This window comes from Mustela erminea, chromosome 7 (assembly GCF_009829155.1).
Source record: "Mustela erminea isolate mMusErm1 chromosome 7, mMusErm1.Pri, whole genome shotgun sequence".
Taxonomy (NCBI): domain Eukaryota; kingdom Metazoa; phylum Chordata; class Mammalia; order Carnivora; family Mustelidae; genus Mustela; species Mustela erminea.
This window is the reverse complement of record NC_045620.1, coordinates 133595778-133615563: the sequence shown is the minus strand read 5'-3', so window position 1 is coordinate 133615563 and position 19786 is coordinate 133595778. Positions and strand designations below refer to the sequence as shown.

The following is a 19786-nucleotide window of genomic DNA, read 5'->3' as shown; positions in this document are numbered from 1 at the left end:
AAGCAAAATTTATCTGTAATCCCCATGCCCTAGGATAATCCCTGTAAGCGCACAATTGTTAATTTTGGAAGGAAGAAGAAGATGATGATGGTGATAAATGCTTGTTTCTTTCATAAACTCTATTCTCCACCTGGGCCATTAAGACACAAAGCTGATTTGGGGGAAAAAAGTAAAGAAAGAAATTGTTTTCTCATCAGCTGGATGTGGAGAGTTCTGATGTCGCTGACCGCATCGGCCATGAGGCCCGTGGTGGTGCCGTGGCCGGCGTGGGGGCACGTACCAGAAGGGGGGAGCAGGTGGGCTGCTGCAGTCAGGACTGCGAGAATGATCTTTTGTTTCCAATGTTCGGCTGTCCAGGATGATGGCCGAGGACATCAAAGACATGTCTAAACACTGTTATCTGGCCCTGTCCTTTGCCCCGAGTGTGTAAGGGGTCTCCCCACAGGGAACCCTGGAGACCAAAGCTTCCATCATGCTATTAATTCCAGGCAAGAACTGATCAATAACATTTGCATTCACCATCTCCAGTGGCCTCTCTGTTTTGTTCTGAGGAAAATTTATTTACTTTGCCGATGAAAAGACTAGAAAACATTTTCTTCACATTTGAAATGTTAGATGTGTGACACTGCAGAAAAACTCATAAAACACAGAAAAATACAAAACAAAAAACTATAATTCCCCCACCTAGAATAAGTTCCTCTTTTTTTTTTTTTTTTAAAGGTTTTATTTATTTATTTGATAGAGATCACAAGCGGGTAGAGAGGCAGGCAGAGAGAGAGGAGGAAACAGGCTCCCTGCTGAGCAGAGAGCCCGTTGTCCGGCTCGATCCCAGGACACCGGGATCATGACCCGAGCCGAAGGCAGAGGCTTTAACCCAGGTGCCCCAGTTCTTATTTTTTTTTAAATGTACATGTATAATACACGTTTTACCCAAAATGCCATCGCATTGTATGCATGATTTTTCCGGTAGGTGTGCTAGGAACCTTGAAGGTGTCTTTACTATCAATATTCAACTACGCAAATTTTGGTATCTGTATTCTGTCATAATCCCTTTTTACATAATTACATTCCGTTATAGAGTTGTTGCTTTAAAAAATTAAGATGGTATGGCTGCCTTTTTTGATTAGTAAGAGAATTCTTACTGTAGCTAAAATTGTCCAGTTGGCTAACAGGAACATGTCAGAGGTATCATTCAAGTAAATTGTTTCTTGGGGGCACAGTTGAGATTTACTGAGTTTTGTTGAGCGGCTCTAGCGTGATTCACATCTTCATGGCAGGGAATGGATACCGGCCAGACTTCTGCCCCTCACCGGGCGCCTCCCTGGGAGGGAGTCCGAGCATGGGGAACCGCAGGTAGGTCCCTGGCACATTTTCCGAGACCAGCTTTTGGCTGAGAAACAAAGAAGATGAAAAGGTAGAGAGAATATTGGCAAGCTACTGCTCGATTTCAGTATTAGCCTGGAGATGTGAGAAAATAGAATAATTTGGGGGAGGCCATGTCCCTCCCCCTGTTCGGCTGCCGTGCGACTTGGCTGGACGGAGAGCCCAGGCCGGAGGGCGTAGCTCACAGTCTCAGATCCTGCGGGGACAACAGCTCTACTTTGTGCCGACCGCACTGTGTCACGGTCACATGTTACCTGTGCCCGCCACCCCCTGGCACAGCCTGCCCAGCTCCTGGAGGGCAGGAACCAGGGCTCCCTCCTCCGGGCCCGCACTGGACCTGAGCAGGGTGCCGCAGCCTCCTGGAACTGGCCGGTGAACTTGCTCAGTGTTTCATGAAGGGACGCTGTTTCACCCCGTGCTGTTCCCTGTGGACTTTGCATTTATTCATTTATGTTCTGAGCTCTTCTGAGTAAATTGCTGCGGGGGTGGTGGGGAGCCCAGGGCAGCCCAGGGGCACAGGGATGAGCCTTGGGGGGTGGGGGCAGGATTCTTTCCATGAGGGGATGTGACGTGTTTTAGACATTTCACGTGAATCTCTATGTTACTGTAACCCAGTTCATTACAGAGAGAACGAGTTTTTAGATTCTATTTTGTGTTCTGCTTTTTAGGAAGATAATTTTGGGCGGTGCCCAACCGCAAACACACGGGAAGTGCCTGCTTCCTGCCAGCTCCTCCTACTTTCATTTTCAGGAATCATACTCTTAAAGCCCCCCCCCCCCGACTTTTAAAAAAGATTTTATTTATTTATTTATTTGGGAGAGAGAGCAAGACAGAGTGAGGGTGCTGGGGGAGGGGCAGAGGGAGAGGGACAAGCAGACTCCATACGGAGCACGGAGCCTGACGCACGGAGCCTGACGCGGGGCTTGATCTCACGACCCACAGCTCGTGACCTGAGCTGAAACCAGGAGATGGACCCTGAACCGACTGAGCCACCCAGGTCCCATGTAGGGTGCCCTTTTCATGTCTGTCTGGGCTGAACTGATTGTAGTTTGGTAGAGCCTGCATTTCCTTTTAAGTGAGCAGAGCCAGTGTGAAGTGGGGCCTGGCTCAGCGCTTGAAGTTTCTCCTTTAGTCCTTTCCCTGAGTCAAGGCAATACTTACCGATATGAAGATGTTTGCTGGCCACAAACCTTGTGCCAGGAGCTGTCTGGATCGCCGCCTGTGTTACTACTGTATCCACAGAATTTCACGTAGTGAAGGCCCGTTGGCTGGCGGCTGAGTAAGTGCCTGATTATCCGAACTAGCCCACGGGGGAAGTTTCACTATCTTCGTACCTTTGCATGGGAGGCGGAGAAAGCCTCACCGACGGGATCGTGCAGCTGGTGCGCTGGCCGTGGGCGTCCACACCGATGCTTGTCTGCTCTCCAGCCTGTGGTTGGTGCCTCTGGGCTATGCCCCTTCCAGGGCGGGAGGGGCAAGCATCATTCCCGGTGCAGGAAAAGCAGGAGCAACAGCTGGTGAAAAGAAAAGATTTTCAGGGCCCCTGGGTGGCTCAGTCAGTTAAGCGTCTGCCTTTGGCTCAGGTCGTCATCCCAGAGTCTTGGGGTCGAGCCCCACATCGGGCTCCCTGCTCTGTGGGAAGTCGGCTTCTCCCTCTGCCCCTCCTCTCTGCTCGTGCACACACACACACACACACACACACACTCTCTCTCTCTCTCAAATAAATACACAAAATTAAAAAAAAAAAAAAGGAAAAAGAAAAGAGATTTCCAGAGGATGGTTGGGAGGCCTGAGAGGTGGTACTGGCCCTGCCTCAACCCGGTGTGGATAGGGGTTTCTCATGTGCCTTGGATCATGAGGTGACCTCCCCAGTCTAGATACCCTGAACGGCTTTAAAGTTTCTGGAAGATACCATTTACTCTTTCATTGATTTCCTCAGAAACTCTAGTGGTCAATTTGTTGTGGGGGGGGGAACAGAATTTTAAAAAAGGTGGTGGTGTTTTGGGTGACTTTGGGGAATGAGCTGAAAACCAGTGGCAGGAGCCGCTGCTTCTCCCCAGTAGTTCCTGATGTGGCAGAAACAATCAGAGAGCCCCCTTGCAAGCCAGGAAATGTTAGTCCGTCCAGCAGCCACTGCTACTTACTGTCTTCAAATTCTCTTTACATTTTTATATATTTTAATGGAATGATAATATTTCCTTTCCCGCTTTTAATTTTGATGTGATATAATTTGTACAGTAATTAATTGAAACTATTTCCACATCTTTCTGTTATATTTAATACGTTTAGAGAAAGGTACGTGTGCATCAAGACCATGATGGATAATAGAGCCCCAGAATATTGACTTTGTCCTTGAGGAACTCTGATAATAACAAATTGATAAATTGTAACAAATGATGAAAGTGGTCCGAGTTACTTATAAACAGACACTGGAAGAAAAGCAGTCATAAGGTATGCTGTAATAACTAATTCCTTAGGGAAGACAATGGTGCGTAGGGTTGGTGATCCTGCAGGGGTGGTGCAGGGGTGTGGGGAGACGAGTAAGTTATTTACAGTTCTACAATGAAAAAGTGACAGGCTGGCATGAAAGGTGTTACTATTTATTTTTCTTTATTTTTACACTGTATTGGCATATAGGGGACACACAGTGTTACACTAGTTTCAGGTTGTACAACACAGTGATTCAGCAACTCTGTAATGCTGTGCTGGCCGCAAGTGTAGTGACCACCGGCCCCCATGTGATGTTATTACAACACCATGGACTGGCTTCCCCAGGCTGTACCTTTCATCCAGTGACTTACTCATTCCCTAACTAGAAGCCCGTGTCTCCCGCTCCCCTTCACTCATTTTGTCCCCCTGGCCTTCCCGCAACTATCCATTTGTTCTCAGTATTTAAACGTCTGATTCGGCTTTTTGTTTGATCGTTTATTTATCCATTTGTTTTTTACTTTATTTTTTTAAAAGATTTTATTTATTTATTTGACAGAGAGAGACACAGTGAGAGAGGGAAGAGAAGCAGGGGGAGTGGGAGAGGGAGAAGCAGGCTTCCCTCCAAGCAGGGAGCCCGACGTGGGGCGCGATCCCAGGACCCTGCGATCATGACCCAGGCCGAAGGCAGACGTTCAACTGACTGAGCCACCCCCTTGTTTTGTTTTTCAGATTCCACATAGAAGTAAAACCATATGGCATTTGTCTAACTTATTTATTTTTGTTTTTACTTATTTACTGGATGTTATTTATTTATTGGATACAGAGAGAGAGCAAGCACAAGCAGGGGGAGAAGCCGGCTCCCCGCTGAGCAGAGAGCCCGATGCAGGACTCAGTCCCAGGACCCTGGGATCATGACCTGAGCTGAAGGCAGAGGCTTTAACCCACTGAGCCACCCAGGTGCCCTGTTGGACTTACTTTACTTAGCATAACCCCTTCTAGGTCCGTCCACGCTGTCGTGAGCGGCAGGATCTCACCCTTTCCCAGCCAGGCTGCCGCGGTTGCGGATTGCTGCAACCGGTCCTTTGTTCAGCGCCTGTGGTGGGTCGGGCACCGGGACAGGCTGGCGAGCCAAACACACATGGGCCCCGCGTGCGTGGGGGTTCAGGGAGTGGGGGAGAGAGACAATCTAAGAAGCTCTGCATGGACGAGGGGGAATGCACTCATATGGGTAGAAAGTTCCAGGAGAGCAGAGAGCAAAAAACCCAGTCTAGACTAGGATGAGTTTGCAGAGGGTTGGCGGTAACTGTGAGGCTGTGGGGCGGTCTGTCGTGACCCAGGAAACAGTGTCCAAGGGCGCCGCTGACGTGGCAGGTGTCTGCAGGAGGGCGGATGCCAGGAAGGCAGAGGGTGCAGCCAGGGGCCGGCCCGAGTGGACTTTTCAGGGTTTGTTAAAGATGAGAGACTTTAACTTCAAAGCAATGGGAAGCAGCTGCTGCCCCTGAGGGTGGGGTGCGAGTGGGGTGCAGGGGTCAGTTAGTGGGCTGTCCCCCAACCCTGTGTGCTTCTCAAGCTGCCTCCGAAAACCTGATGCCTCTGTGAAGCTTCCTGCTAGGATGCGGAATGCCCAGGCAGTTGTAGCTGAAGGGGTTGGCGGGCCCAGCCTCTGGCTTTTGAAGCTGGTTGGCAGGTGGCCTTCCTGGGTCCCTCGAGTTGGGATTCAGCCGCATGGATTGGGGGCAGTTGTGAGCTGTTTCAGGCCATAGCCACGACTGGTATCTCCTGCATGCCTTACCTCTACAGACTCCTAGTATTGCAAGAATTTGAGGCACCAGGGACCGTTAATGGGGTGACCTCCCTTCTCTTGCTTATCTGCACAATCCCTGTTTGAAAGCCTGGCAGAGTCCTAGTCTTGTAAGGGAGCTTCCCTGTGCTTGCAGATTTCTCTGATGTCTTCTTTCTCCTCCGTTTGAAGCTTACTGTTCACACTACAGAACTGAGGGGAAATTACTTGGAGAAACCCTGGCACAGGCAAGCCCTGAGTCCTTGATGGCAGAGTAGGAAGGGTCTGGTATGCACTCTGTGACTCTGCACACGGTTGTGCACATCTGGAGAGATGCCAACTCCTGCTTCTTCCTTTGCTTTCCTGAACACAAGGGCTCCCGACTCTAGCATCTTTGGTGAGTCGAGGAACCAAACCAGAAGGTCAGACATTCATCGATGCTGAAACTAAATTCAGAATTTAAAAAAAAAAAAAAGATTATATTTATTTATTTTAGAGGGGGAGAGCCAGAGCACGAGTATGAGCAGGGGTAGGGCAGAGGGAGAGGAGAGAGAATCCTTACGCAGATTCCCAGTTGATTGTGGAGCCCCATGTGGGGCTCGATCCCCCAACCCCAAGATCATGACCTGAACTGAGACAAAGAGTTGGAGGCTTAACCCACTGCGCCACCTAAGCACCCCCTAAATTCAGACTTTCTGACTCGGTATCCAGTTTGCCAGCGCCTCGGGCAAGAGAGAATGCCCCTTTCCTCCCTGCTTCTTCCCTCTGTTGTGTGGGGAGTGGGGGTTGGGGAGGGGGGGCTTCTGTGCAGTAACCGAGAAAGGGCGGGCTGGGATTCTGTGAGATTCCGTGAGTTACGGGGGCTTGATGTTTGGGGGCACACATCTGCTCAGGACGGTCACATGGGTGCGTAGTTGGAAGACGTCTGCCTGTGTCCTCACCTTTGGGATCCCTTGGTGGATTAAATTCATTGAATCCTGAAAAGGTCAAGCAGGAGAGGTGCGTGTGCTCACACACAACGGCCCCACTGCCTCCACGAGCCTGGGCTGCCCATGGGGCATAGAAAGTAAATAAAACTTTTCCCTGTGGATGCAAACATGTAGGATATGCATCACATACATATAAGAAAATATTTTCTGAAAATGGAAGCTGAGTGTGTGTGCTGTGGATTTTCTTGCCTATTTGATTCCTTAGTTTGGCAGGGCTGGGACTCTGGGGTTCGGCAGGACTCAGTCACCCACTTCCGGGCTCCTTTGCCGGGGGGAGGGAACGGCATCACTTGGCACATGAAGGATGAGCCTGGGAGATGGGGGTCCCGCTGAGCGGTCCCTTCTCTGTGCCCTCGCAGGAGCATCTCCCAGCACAGCGCATCGGCTGGTACTTGAGTGTAGACAGTGTAGACAGCGGCGCTTCCCATCGTGGAGAAGCATGGTTTGAGATGGGGGCTGGACACGTGAGCAGGTAGTTAACTCACAGCTGAGCAGAGCAGAGAGACTGCACAGAAGCTTTCTCTGGCGCAGAGCCTGTGCTGATGGCCTGCGGGCACCAGGCACAGTCAGTAGTCCAGGGAAGGTAACCGCTCAGGCCAGAAATCAAAGCTTCTCTTCTCGTGATCGGTGTCCCTGGCAGTCCTTTCTGCCCATCCTCACTGGATCAGTGTGTCTTGTTAATTGGATGATGGGAAACCCATTGAGGCAAATGGAGAACATTGAGGGTCTAGCTGGTGTGTTTATTATTTTTTTTAAGACCGGATGCCTTTGCAAGTGGCTAGGAATTGGGGGTGGCTTTCTCCAAAGGAGATATAGCCTTCCCCTTCTCTCCTTCCGCTTAAGTGTTGGGACATAGGCCGGGCAGGAAAGAAGAGAATAAGGCCTGGGCTGGCAGGTTGGCTGGTGGTAGAAGGCAGGAAGGTGCCCTGAAGGTGTTCTGGGGATGCAGGAATGCTGAGGAGCGCCTTTGGCTGGAAATGTCACGGAGAGCTTCACAGAGGAGGGTCGTCTTGAGTTCTAGCACTTTGAAGGGATGTGGCATGAGGACGTGGCATGAGGTATGTGAAGAAGAGAGGACTTTCCCTCTGGAATGGAAGGAACTGTAGGAGCACAAATTTGGAGGTCAGATATCTTTTCTAAAATTGCATTTTTTAAAGGATCTCCAGTTTAGCATTATGGCATGGATAATGATGGAGTCCTCTGGGGCCTCGTTTCTATTTTTCCATACAAATGAGGCGGGTAGACTCGGTGATTGTGAAGGTGTCAGCTGAGGGCAGCTTCTGGAGCTCAGACGGGCAGATGGACACATCTGGTTCTTGCTGGGCCCCAGGCAGAGCACTGAGCTCTATACACCGGCTGCTTCCGCTGCCAGCCAAAAACCAACACCCGGCCTTGCCTCGTCCTGTTTTGTGGACAAGGTCGGGGAAGCCTGGGGAAGTCACAAAACTGGCTCATGAGTATGGGGTGTGTGTAGCCAGGCCTCGCCAGACATCCCACGGGTGGGGGGGTGGGGGGTCATCCCCAACGCTCCAGACCCATGGCGGGCTTATAACTTAACACCTTGGTTTTCAGAACTTTCAGGATCAGAGCTTCACCTACAGTAGCCGTCCTCGTAAATACAAAGTATTTATGTCACCTTATAAGTTATGTGAATTAAATATGGTGATTTTGATACAGAATTACAAAATAGTGAATAACTCATCTAACCAAGGCGTTAAAACAATATGTACTAGTTTTGCTCAGCGGGTAATAAGACAAGCACGGACATTTCCTCACGCTGAGCTGGTAGCACTAGCAAGGATAAGAGAGTGAAAATACTAACAGCAGCAGTGTGGCTCTCCAGGGACTGTCTACTCTGTCTAGCCACTAGGTCAGATGCTTTATGTTTGATATCAAGTAGAAGTGAGCCCATGTCGTTTTACTTTTTAGTTTGTGACTATTTCAGAGAAGTTGTCCAGAACTTGCTTTTCTGTGCGATGGGCATGATTATTACTGACACAGGAGTCCCAGCGGCACGGAGCTCCCACCAGGACAGGCACAGCCACCTGCTTCTCCGCGTCGCTCCTTCCCTTTGAGGTCTGGTGGTCCACACCAAGCTCGTCCTTCTGCCCCTGCTTGAGGCTGGGGTCCTGAGATCAGCTGCCACCTTGCTGGCCTTGGAGTGGATGAGAAAAAGGCTATTTCGTGCTTTCCTGAGTTATTCTAAGTAAGGATCCTGGTCTTTCCTCAATTCTTTCCTTTAATTCATCTAAACCTGGGTTGTGTTCCTTAGCAATAATGTATTAAAGAAATGGTTCCAGGAGGGAATCATAGCCTGGAAAACCCAAAACCACATGGTAGATAGAATTGTTTTCAGAGGCTCCTAGACAGTCTCTAGCTCACTTCTCCAGTGGTGGAGTCTGCTCTCTCCTTAGAGAGAGAATGAGCGGCTCTTCCAAGTCTGTCCCCACCATGATCCAAATCCTACCTGCCAGGCTGTTCTTCTTGTCTGCTTTCCAACCCCAGATCTTCCTTCTCCAGAGATCCTTAGCAGTTGGAATTTCTAATTCTCTCAAGAAAAAAACCCTAGTGCTTACAACTAGGGCTGGCCTTGCCCTCCAGCCCCACGCATCTGGGACTCAGGAGGACGACACTGGAATACTTCCCAGAGTTCATTTTCCAGGGAGTAGCCGCACCCCCACGGGCTCTGTAGCAGCACGGGCTTTCCGAGTGTGGCCTCCCCTCTGTCCTTTGTGTAGGCCGGGGAAGGTTTGTTTCCCATCCTTCCTGACGCCTCTGGATCGCCTCTCCTGCTTTTAGGAACAAGAACACACACAATCCTTCCAGGAACAAACAGTCATTTTCTAGGACAGTGTAGTCTTAACCTATATTTAGAATGAAACAAAATAAAACAAAACATTCTTTTGAAGCCAATATAAACCGTAGGGGTTTGGCTTCAACCTTGCTGAAGATGCTGTTTTTTCTAGATCCACACCATATGCTGCCATTGTCCGAGCAGAGTCCCGAGGACCGCTGCCTGCCCAGAGTGCCCTCTCTGGGGTCTTCTGGAGCACACACAACCTGAAAGCAGAGTCCAGACTCCTTTCCTCACCACTGGCTTGCCGGAAATTATCATCTCCCACCCCACTCCCCACTGAGTCCCGAAGTTCTAGGGCCAAATCTGCTTTTTCCCTTTTTCCAGTCTTTTGTTGTGGAAAACTTTAAACATACACGAAAGAAAGAAGATAATAATGAGCCTCCAGATAGGCATTGCCCATCCCGAGAAATTAGCAATGCATGGAAATCCTGTTTTATCTACCCCATCTCTCCACATACAGGTTTTTTTCCTCTGCTGGATTATTTTATTTTATTTATTTTTTTGGAAATATATATATTTTTCTTTTTTAATAACCTTTTCTTAAAGAGGTTTATTTATTGGGGCACCTGGGTGGCTCAGCCGGGTAGGCGTCTGCCTTCAGCTTGGGTCATGATCTTTGTGTCCTGGGATTGGGCCCGACGTCGTGGTCTCTGCTCAACAGGGGGCCTGCTTCTCCTCTCCCTCTGCCTGCCCCTGTCTGTGGCTCTGCCTCCTTGTGCTCTCGATCATATAAACAGAGTCTTTAAAAAAAAAAGGAGTGAAATTTATTTATTTGTTTTGAGAGATCATGAGTGTACATGAGTTGGGGAGGGACGGAGGGGGAGGGGCAGATAGAATCCCAAGCAGACTCCCTGCTGAGTGTGGAGCCCAACATGGGACATGAACTCAGGACCCTGAGATCATGGTCTGAGCAGAAATCAAGAGTTGGATGCTTAACCGATGGAGCCACCCTGGTGCCCCTAGATTTTATTTTCTTTAAGTACTCTCTACGCCCAGCATGGGGCTCGAACGCACAACCCCAAGATCAAGAGTCGCCTGCAGCCCACACTGAGCCAGCCAGGTGCCTCACTGCTGGGTGATTTTAAAGCAAATCCCAGATACATTCAGAAATACTTCTGTGGTGGCGCAGCCTACGGAGTGGAGTCAGTGGCATTATAGTAGTGTTGTATAGGGACAGACGGCGGCCGCACTTGTGAGTATTGTGTGCCGTAGCAACTGTTGAGTCAACTTTTACACCTGAAACTAAGGTCACATCGTGTGTTAACTATACTTCAATTTAAAAAAAAAACCAAAGTACTTCTGTGGGTTTCTCTAAAGATATTCTCTTTAAAGAAGCCAGTGCATCTAAATAAAAAAATAACAGTAATTCCTTATAATCCGACTTATCCAGTGAGCATTCCGTTTCCCCGACGTATCGTTAATATGTTTTCGCGGTTGGTTTGTTTGTTGGAATCAGGATCCAAACAAGGTCTGTATGTTACATTTTTATTGATAACTCTCGTAGGGGCCTTTTGATTTATAGTAGTTCCTCCCCCCACCCCCCTTGCCATTTATTTGTTGAGAACACCAGGTCACTGGTCTCTTGCAAGTCCCTACTTTCTGGATTCTCCTAATGGCGTCAGTGGGCCGTTGTTGAATATGTACCTTTCCCCTGTATAGTCAGTAAATTGTAGCTTGATGTAGAGGCTGAAGGTCAGATTCAGGTTCAGTATTTGGCCAGACACATCCGAGTGATTCTTTGTACCTTATATTGTGTCACGGCGGGAGGCTTGTATCTGGTTGTCCCCTCTGTGGTGTTGGGATCAGCCAGTGGGTTCAGGGATCGTGAGCCTGATCTTTCCATGTAAAAATTCCCCACAGTCTTTCAGCTTTGGATGCAGCCACAGCTAATGGTCCCTGCCAACATCCTGATTTCATGAGGGCCTGATACCTTGATTCATAATTTCTTCTTCATGTATTTGCTGGAATCTTACGGAGGACGTTCCCTCATAAGTCTTTGGCTACTCTAAAATAAAATACTTTAAGATACTCTGAAATTCCATGGGAAAGGCAGGGGAAAGGCTTGGCTCTTTGTCCATCAGGTTTCAGAATAATGGGTCATTAATCCCGAGCATCCTTCAAAGCTGACCGAGAAGTGTTGTTGTATTTTTATAAATGTGTGGACGGTTGGCATATTCACAGTGCTCAGTCAAGTGAAGGCATTGCTGTTTTGGGCACTCCTGTTGCCCACCTCTGTCAGTGGATGGATCGCTTTTCATCGGCTCCCGCAGGCCGGGCTTGGAGAGGCCCAGGCCCGGCGTGTGGGGCTCATCCTCTCCCACAGTCTCTTTGAGGACGAAGCTTTTCCCTGTGAATGGCCTTGGGGAACCAGATTATGATGAAGGGGCAGCCGCAGGTCACTCTCTGTTTAAAAGATCAAACAATTCTTTGATCTTTTAAAAGTTTTGGGAAGGGCATCAGGACTAAATTTCTATGAATCAGAATTGAATTTTTGTATTTTCTGTATTTGTTCTTCCCACATGTTTTTCTTCCTGAAGTGGCTGACCGCGCCCTGCTTTGTGCCACCTTGACAAATAGTGTTCTGGCTGCATTAAGAGGCCTCGAGGCCACACTCCCTTTTTTCGGGGTGCCCCGTCAACCACTGACTTCTGGAGAAGGACTCATTTCTTAGAATCATCATCATTTAATTTAGTAGAACTTGAAGAAAGGAATTATAATTTTTATGGAGCTGAAGTAGAAAATCAAAGAGGCAACTCTTTTCCTATAAATAAAAGTTAATTCACTCAACAAGTATTTATCGAGTACTTACTATGTGCTATGTCCTGAGTGTTTGGTCACGCACTAGGTAGATGTGACCCCTGCAGGATTTTCTTGAAAACATTTGGGCAAGGGGAGAGGTGCATGTTTTGCTAAGGCTTGAGAAGAAAATGAATCTTGAGCTTGGAAGGTGGTGGGTTGAGGAGCCCCTCCAGTTTTGGTGGAAGGCACAGTGAGCTTGCCCCCGCTGGGACGGAGCAAGCTGATTGGTCAGACCTCTTACCTCAAGAGGCGATCAGAAACAAACAAACAAACAAAAAACAAACCTCATAAGTGGGTTTAGCCTCTGCCTTTGGCTCAGGTCATGATCCTGGGATGGAGCCCTGCATTGGGAAATCTCTGCTCAGTGGGGAGCCTGCTCCCACCCCCCCCCCCCCCCCCGCCGCCTCTCTGCCTACTTGTGATCTCTGTCAAATAAATAAATAAAATCTTAAAAAACAACAACAACAAAAAACCACACAGGTGCTCGATGACCCAGCACTGGATCTGAAGTATCCTCTCAAGAAAACATGAAAGAAATGACTCTTCCCAGCAACTCAGGAGACATTTTACGCAGCCTCGCTAGTTTTATGTTTGACTTAAGTGAGTACGATGTAAGATTTATAGACAAAGATGATCAGGTCAAAGTGACCCTCCCTCTGTGGCTGGAGCAGCTCCAGGGAAGGATCCTTCGGTGAAGGAGCCGAGCGAGGGGTTATGTGGGAAGATGATTATGGATTCTTCCTCGCGCCGTCTGCCTGGGACAGGAGAGTTCGAGAAAGCCAGATTCTCGGTTCCAGAGCTGAAGAGAACGTTTTAAAACCGGAGGCCTTTTTGGATCTGGTTGTTTTCCTGTTTGTTATTCATATATGGGACCATAAGTAGGCAGGGCATGGTTCCAGGAACCTCTGCAGATTAATCAAATCTACTCTCTTTGTTCCCAAGGAAGGACATTGCTTCATCTGTTCTGGGGGCGGGGCGTCTGCGGGGGGCCCATAGCTCATCTCCTGACAGAGAGACGTGGGTGTCTTTACCTTAGTCCCAGTGCGGGGAGAGTGAGGCCCCACCGTGGGATTCTAATCTGAGAACCGAAAGATGGGTTTCTCAGGGAAGGAAGTCTTACACATCTTGGCTGTTGTAATTAATTTATCCAGGAACGACATTGAAGATCTCTGCCATCATTAGACTTCCTGAATCTCTAGCACAGTCCTGGGCTCTTAGGGAACCTCTTAGTTACCCTTCAAGGCCTACATCCTTTAGGAGGTCTTCCCTAATCTTCTTAGCCCATAGAATTTTCTCTCTTTTCCGAACTTCTGTAGGCTTAGGTTGGAATTCTATTCTGACTTGTCAGAAACCTAACACGATCGTCCCGTTTCCCGATCAGTCTGGTTCCTTGAGAGTCCTCAGTCTTGATCTCAGAAAGCAAGAACATCCACCCATCCATCCATGTGCCCTACACCTACCCAGCCTTTCATCCCTTACCCACCCGTCCACCCGTCCACACCCCCTCCGCCCGGCCGTCCAGTGCTCAGTCTTGTTTTCAGCGTTCTCTGAGTAACAGGCCGTGTGCTGGACATTATGGCCAGTGCTGAGGTACCAGAGCTGGAGTCAGAGGCAGACGGTGCTCCCAGAGAGCTCAGCGTCTGGACGTGCTAAGAGGAAGTGTGGTAGGTACAAAAAAAAAGATGATTGGATGCAGACAATGATATCCCGATGCCTGGGACTCTCCAGGAAGATATCAGGCTGTTTCTTTATCGTAAATGGTGCAGATATGAACGAGGCAGCTGCTCTCCACCCCGTTTCCCCTGTGTCTTGGCCTCTGGGAGGTTTCTGCAGGCCCCATCTGGCTCCTCCTCCTGCGGGAAGCCCTCCGGAGGCGCCTGGACAGGGAGGGAGGGCAGGGGGCGCTGACCTGGCAGTTTCAAGGTGGTCACTTCGCCAGCCCCTCCTGCGTCTCCCCGAGAGGAATGCTGCCTAGGAGGACAGAACAACAGATGGTCTCTGGGCAGAGCGATCAGTCATCGGCCCCTCCCCTGGGAACGGGAGGTGACAGCGCATTTCTCTGAGAACAGAGGCCAAATCGCTGACGTTAGTCTTGATTCAGCCTGCGAGCGTTCTGTGAAACACTCCAGACTCCTGGGGCCAACGGACGTTCGTTCCCCTCCTCCGGCCTTTGTGATCAAGGGCCCCGGGCCGAGGTGCTCAGGGAGGCTGATTGGGCCGCGCAGGACAGCCGGTCGGGCAGGCTTCGGAACACCATCCCAAAGAAATCTCTGTAGGGCTCAGCGTTCCTGTGTTTCCAAACTGTCCTGGCAAATGTGCCACCTGGGCATTCAAAGTGGAAAAGTGGAGACGGCCCGTCTTGCCAGACATAATGGGTCTCACATGAGTGACAGGAACAGGGCTCCCACTGGATCTTCAGCCTGGCGGGGTGGAGTCCCATGCCCGCTGGGGGGCTCCCCGGGTGCATCTCCTCCAGAATGCACGCCCATCTTCGGTCTCCCCAGCTTCTCCTGGAGGCTTGGATTCTAGCCGCCTGAACTTGGGCGTCCTTTCTTGTGTCCACAGTCAGGTGATGGCCGGGAGCCATAGCTTCCCTTGGCAGCCGCTGGGGGGTTGTTGGGGAGGGGAGGGCGTGTGTTCTCGCCATTCACTCTTCGTGACTGCTCCTCCCAGGGCGGCTGGAACGGGGTCCTGACAGGTCCCCATGGTCGGGCACACTCCTACCACGGCAGCCTCCTGTGCCTTCCAAAACACAACTCGGGTCGTGCCACGAGGGCTTCGAGCCCTGCTGTGCCTTCCCCTGGGGCTCATCTCTCTTTCCTCTCGTTCAAGCTCCAGTAGGTGGACGAGTCGGACGGAGACGACAGCCTCACCCCAGATCTGCTGAGGACTGTGGTTACTCACTAGCCCAACGGCCTAGTTAATACTCCCTGCTCCCCGCAGCCCCAGGCTAGATCTTGGGGGGTCCATCCAAGGGAGAGTTTCACCCTGATGTTACCTAGGAAGCTGCCTCGCACAAGGAGGAAAAAAGGGACAGAGTAGCCAGTGCTAATGGGCTTTTTCTGGATAGTTCTGCCTGTTGGAGGGAAGAGCCGTGGCTGCCGTCACCCGGGTAGTGTGGTGAGGGCTCGGAGGCTGGGAGCCCTGCCCTGGGAAGCCCTTCCACCTGGAACTCTAGGAACAGAGCACAGGGATTTTCCGGACGTGGCCTGCTAACTCAAGCCAAGCTCCTTAGTCATCTGGCTCTGCTTATTTTTCCAATTTCCTTCTCTGCCGATGTGTCTGGAAGGTTCTTTGGTGTGTGCCGTGGCCCAGGGTTACCCGGATGAGCCAGGCTATGGAGGAAGGCATGGGTTTGCGTCCTGCAGTGCCCACCTCGATGGCCAGGCTCGCCCCCTTCCTCCCTGCTCCCCTGGCCTACCGTACTTCGCCTTCCCGTGGCACCTGTCTCTTCCTCTTCCGGAGGTGAGGCTGGGGTCTCTCTCCGCCTAAAGGTGCTGCTCCTGCCTTGCCCTGTCTGGCTCGCCTCCCTAAGCCAGGCGCGGGCTTGTTGAGGCCACCTGCTTGACCGCCCTTTCCCCGCTGAGCTGGGGGCCTTTCCCCTAGAGTGTTACTCACTATTGCGCTGGATTTAGTGTGTCTTCCACTAGAGCTGAGGTTCTTTAAGCCAAGATAACATGTCTCTTGCAGTGCTTGGTACAGAGACAGCCCCACGCAAATTTTTTTGAATAAATGAATGGATCATGTATCCGTTGGGCTCAGGATTTGAAATGAGAGAAGAGCTTGATTGGAAGCGGGATTGAGGTTAGCCGTTAGGAATAGGTGGCTAGGTATGGCGTGTGGGAGCCAGAAGGATTAGGAAGGCGGCCTCGCATAGGTGTGTTCACTGATTGGAAGGGAGGGAACGCACGGGGGTGGGGTGGGGGCGTCAGGGTGCTGCAGTTCAGCCTTCCAGACCTCTCTAACTCTTGTTGCTGTCCCTGCTCGATGAATTTCATAGCGCCTGCTCTGTTCCTCCTGTTTCAGCGTGCAAGAATCCCCTGTCTGGGCTCGTGTCCCCCCCACCCCCCCAAAGTGCTCATCTTGTTTCCTTGGCAGCTCATGGGTATGTGGTCTCTGCGCAGTACCGTGACCGAGTACCTTTCCCTCCCTGGACAGTTGCCCCCGACAGGTGTGCCCGCCAGTCCCCATGATAGAGAAACATAGGCTACCGCAGCCCCTGGAGGCCACCTCCTCATTCTAGAGCCATCAGAGGGCAGCTTGTTGGATAGTGACTGCCTCCAGCGGAATTTTGAACAGTGTTTGCTGAGCGCGGTCCAGTGCCGAGCTCCCAGTCAGGCACCAGACGTGGAAGTGGGCTGAGGAATAGCATCTTCTCTCTGTTCGCCGGGCTTTGCCGGTTGCCTGGCAAGTCAGCCGCAGGGGCTCCATGGAGGTACCTCTGAGTGCCCTAGCACACTGCGTATTCTAATTTTGCCTCATTTGGTCAAGAAATAGAGATTCCCTGAAGTCACTGCAAATGAAGGAGCTTGCTGGGAGGGGCAGGAGGGGGTGCGCGTGACGGGGTCAGCGGTGGTCACCGGCTGGCTGTGCCCAGGCTGAGACCGAGGGTGTCTGGGTTAAGGCTGTCCTGGGTCCTTGGTGTGGGAGCTTGTGGGACTTGGTCCTCTGCTCTGTCACCACTCTGACCTGGCAGCAAACCGTGTCCCCGCTTTTTCCTGGTCTCCTCCCCTCTGCATCTCTTGGGTTCGGCATCCCAACAGAGGGATTTGGTGCAGGTTCTCATTTTGAGTCATTGCATCCAAGGGCCTTCTCCCCACTCTGCAGGGAGTGCACCATCTCTTGTTTGAAAGGGGGAACCCTGTAACAGAGGGCAGGGCAGGGAAACTCCTCTTTCTGGAGGGAGCCTGGAAAGGTCCTCTTGGGGAAGATAAGGCTTAAGTCCTTGCTGCAGACTGAATGTTGGTATGTCGCCCCATGAAATTCGTATTTTGAAACCCACCCCTCGGTGTGATGGTGACTGGGAGGTGGGTTCCTCGGGAGGTACTAAGGGCATGAGGATAGAGCCCTATAAATGGGATGTGTGCCCTTATAAAGGAGACCCTGGGGAGGTCCCATGTCCCTTGTGCCAGACAGAAGGTGGCCGTCTGCAAAACTGGAAGGTGGTCCTCATCAGAGGCCAGCCACACTGGCACCTGATCTCGGACTTGCAGCCTTCAGAACTCAGAGACATAAATTTGTTGTTACAAGCCACACTGTCTATGGTGTTTTGTTAAAGGAGCCTGAATGAACTAAGATGGTTGAGTAGTGGACTAAGATGTGTTGCATTGGTTTCCTTGGGCTACCATCACCGGGTTCCATACACTGAGTGGCTTACACCACAGAAATGCATTCCTTCCCACTTCTGGAGCCTCAGCGTCCAAGGTCAAAGTGGCAGCAGGACGTGCTGTCTCTGACACGCTAGAGAAGGATCTGTTCCAGGCCCTTCTCCCGGCTTCCAGCGGGTTGTTGGCTCACAACAGCGTTGCTCCCCTGTTTACATGGTGTTCTCCCGTGGATGTGTCTGTGTTTAAGTCCCCGCCCCCATAAGCACACCAGTCATATTAGATTCAGAGCCCAATCTACTCCAGTATGATCTCAACTACCTATGTCAGCAATGACTGTATTTCCAAATAAGGGGAGCATTCGGAGCTGCTAGGAGTTAGGATTTTAACCAATGAGTTTTGGGGGGCACATATTTAACCCATAACAGTTATGTTCTTGACTTGAAAGGTACTTGGACAGGCAGTGACGTGGGAGGTGGGGGGACACGGGCAGAAGCACAGGGCGGGGGCGGCTTCTATTTCTGCCAAGGCGGTACACACCTTACGTCTGATCTGTGGCTCACGTCACCCTGCTGAGAAGTTAGTTCTTGGGACAGACTTGGGCACTGTAATTACGTATATCGCTTCAGGTCCATGGGACCTCAACCTGCCTCCCCAGCTGACTTAAGGACCTCACCAAATGATTTCCTCCCCTTTTCATATCGGGGCAGCCCAAAGGTCGTTGAAAACATGGTAACTGGGTGACCCATTCACTGGTAGGAGACACTTGGCTTTGGCTTAGATTTTGTGTTGACTTCTCAGTTCTGAATAGAGTCACATCTGTCTTAACCAAACCAGAAGGATATGGTCCAATGCCCATTTTCCTGGGAGCAAATTTCTTAGGAGTGATGTCAGCATGATTGGGGGAATTTGCCTGTATGGATAGTAAGGAAGTCAGTCCAGCTCTTCACTTGTCCCAGCCCGCCCCATGCCCTCAGAGTGGACAGCAGGTGGCTCTGGGGACAGCCTTCTGTGCCTGGTGTGTTCTCTTCCTAGCCTTCCTGGCTCCTGTGGCCACACCTTCCTGCTGTCCTTGTCGGTCTGGTGAACAGACGCTCACCTTCCAGCTCGCTCTCTGGTGCTTCCTCAGGACACTCTGCCTTGTTCGTGGGGCTCGACTTGGGGCTCAGGCACTCCTGGTTCTAGTGTCCACTGAACTCTTGGGGGGGCCTGGTAGACTTCAGAATCTTGGTTCCTCTCCTGTAAAATAATCCCCCCGGTCCACTTTTCTCAGGTGGTGAGAAGGATGGAGATAACAAGTGGAAGTCACCGTCCTTGCTTAATAAACAGGTTCGTGGTTGGGGTGCTTGGGTGGCTCAGTCGGTTAAGCCTCCGACTCTTGATTTCGGCTCAGGTCATGATCTTGGGGTTGTGAGGTCGAGTTGGCTCTGTGCTGGGCGTGGAGCCCGCTTGGGATTCTCTCTCTCCTTCTCCCTCTGCCCCTTCCGTCTCCCCTCAACCCCCTAAATAAATAAATGTGTTCATGGCCTTTCCACCACCCCTGATAGGGGTCACTCTGCCTTCCTGGGGGCCCAGGCTATGCTCATGGGTATCACAAAGCGACATGTACTTTGGAGCAGCAAGGAGTCCTTTACCTTGAAATTGTAAGGAATGACAGCATATTAGCCTATTTGAAAAGTCTGTTCTTTCTCCAAGAGATTATCCTATTAACAAAAATCTATGCATTAACAATTGTTTTCTGATATAATTTATGACCAGCTTTGTTCGATAGGTGAATAACTTTTCCAACGACTTCCCTGTTACGTTGGCAAATATTTTCCCATTTCTTGTTTTGGAAATTCCCCCAAAAGTCATGACTCCCTGAAAATGCATAGGAACTATCTGTCATAACATTTTATTGGAAACTTTCGGGCTTTAAGAAAATGTGCTGTTTGACATTCATGTTCCTCGACATTGCTGTTTTGTGAATTGTTTCCGTGAACGGATAGTGGAATGGCTGTGCCAGGGCAGGGCCGGTGAAGCCTGTGCGGTCCTGTAGGGTCAGTCTGTTCCTTCAACTGTAGAAGAGGTGACAGTGACAGCCACTGTGCTCCCTCGGTTACTGAAAACAAAGTAAGGAACTTGGTGTTTCTTCACCCATTCGAAGTTGGCTTCCTGTCCCACAGGCATTGTTCCAGGGGACTTTCCTTCAGGTCTCTCTTGTTTTAATGTGTTCATGTAATCC

General features: G+C 50.6%; 1 protein-coding gene and 1 long non-coding RNA gene across 2 annotated transcripts in view; one reads left to right on the top strand and one right to left on the bottom strand.

Annotated features, from left to right (window-relative positions):
- GREB1 (growth regulating estrogen receptor binding 1) overlaps nt 1–19786 on the top strand; it is a 133431-nt gene that overhangs the window by 13869 nt on the left and 99776 nt on the right.
- LOC116596183 lies at nt 863–5119 on the bottom strand. The gene is made up of 3 exons (XR_004288044.1): nt 4789–5119; nt 2545–2897; nt 863–1390 (listed from the first exon to the last, which is right to left on the bottom strand). It is a non-coding gene; the product is annotated as an uncharacterized LOC116596183 (long non-coding RNA).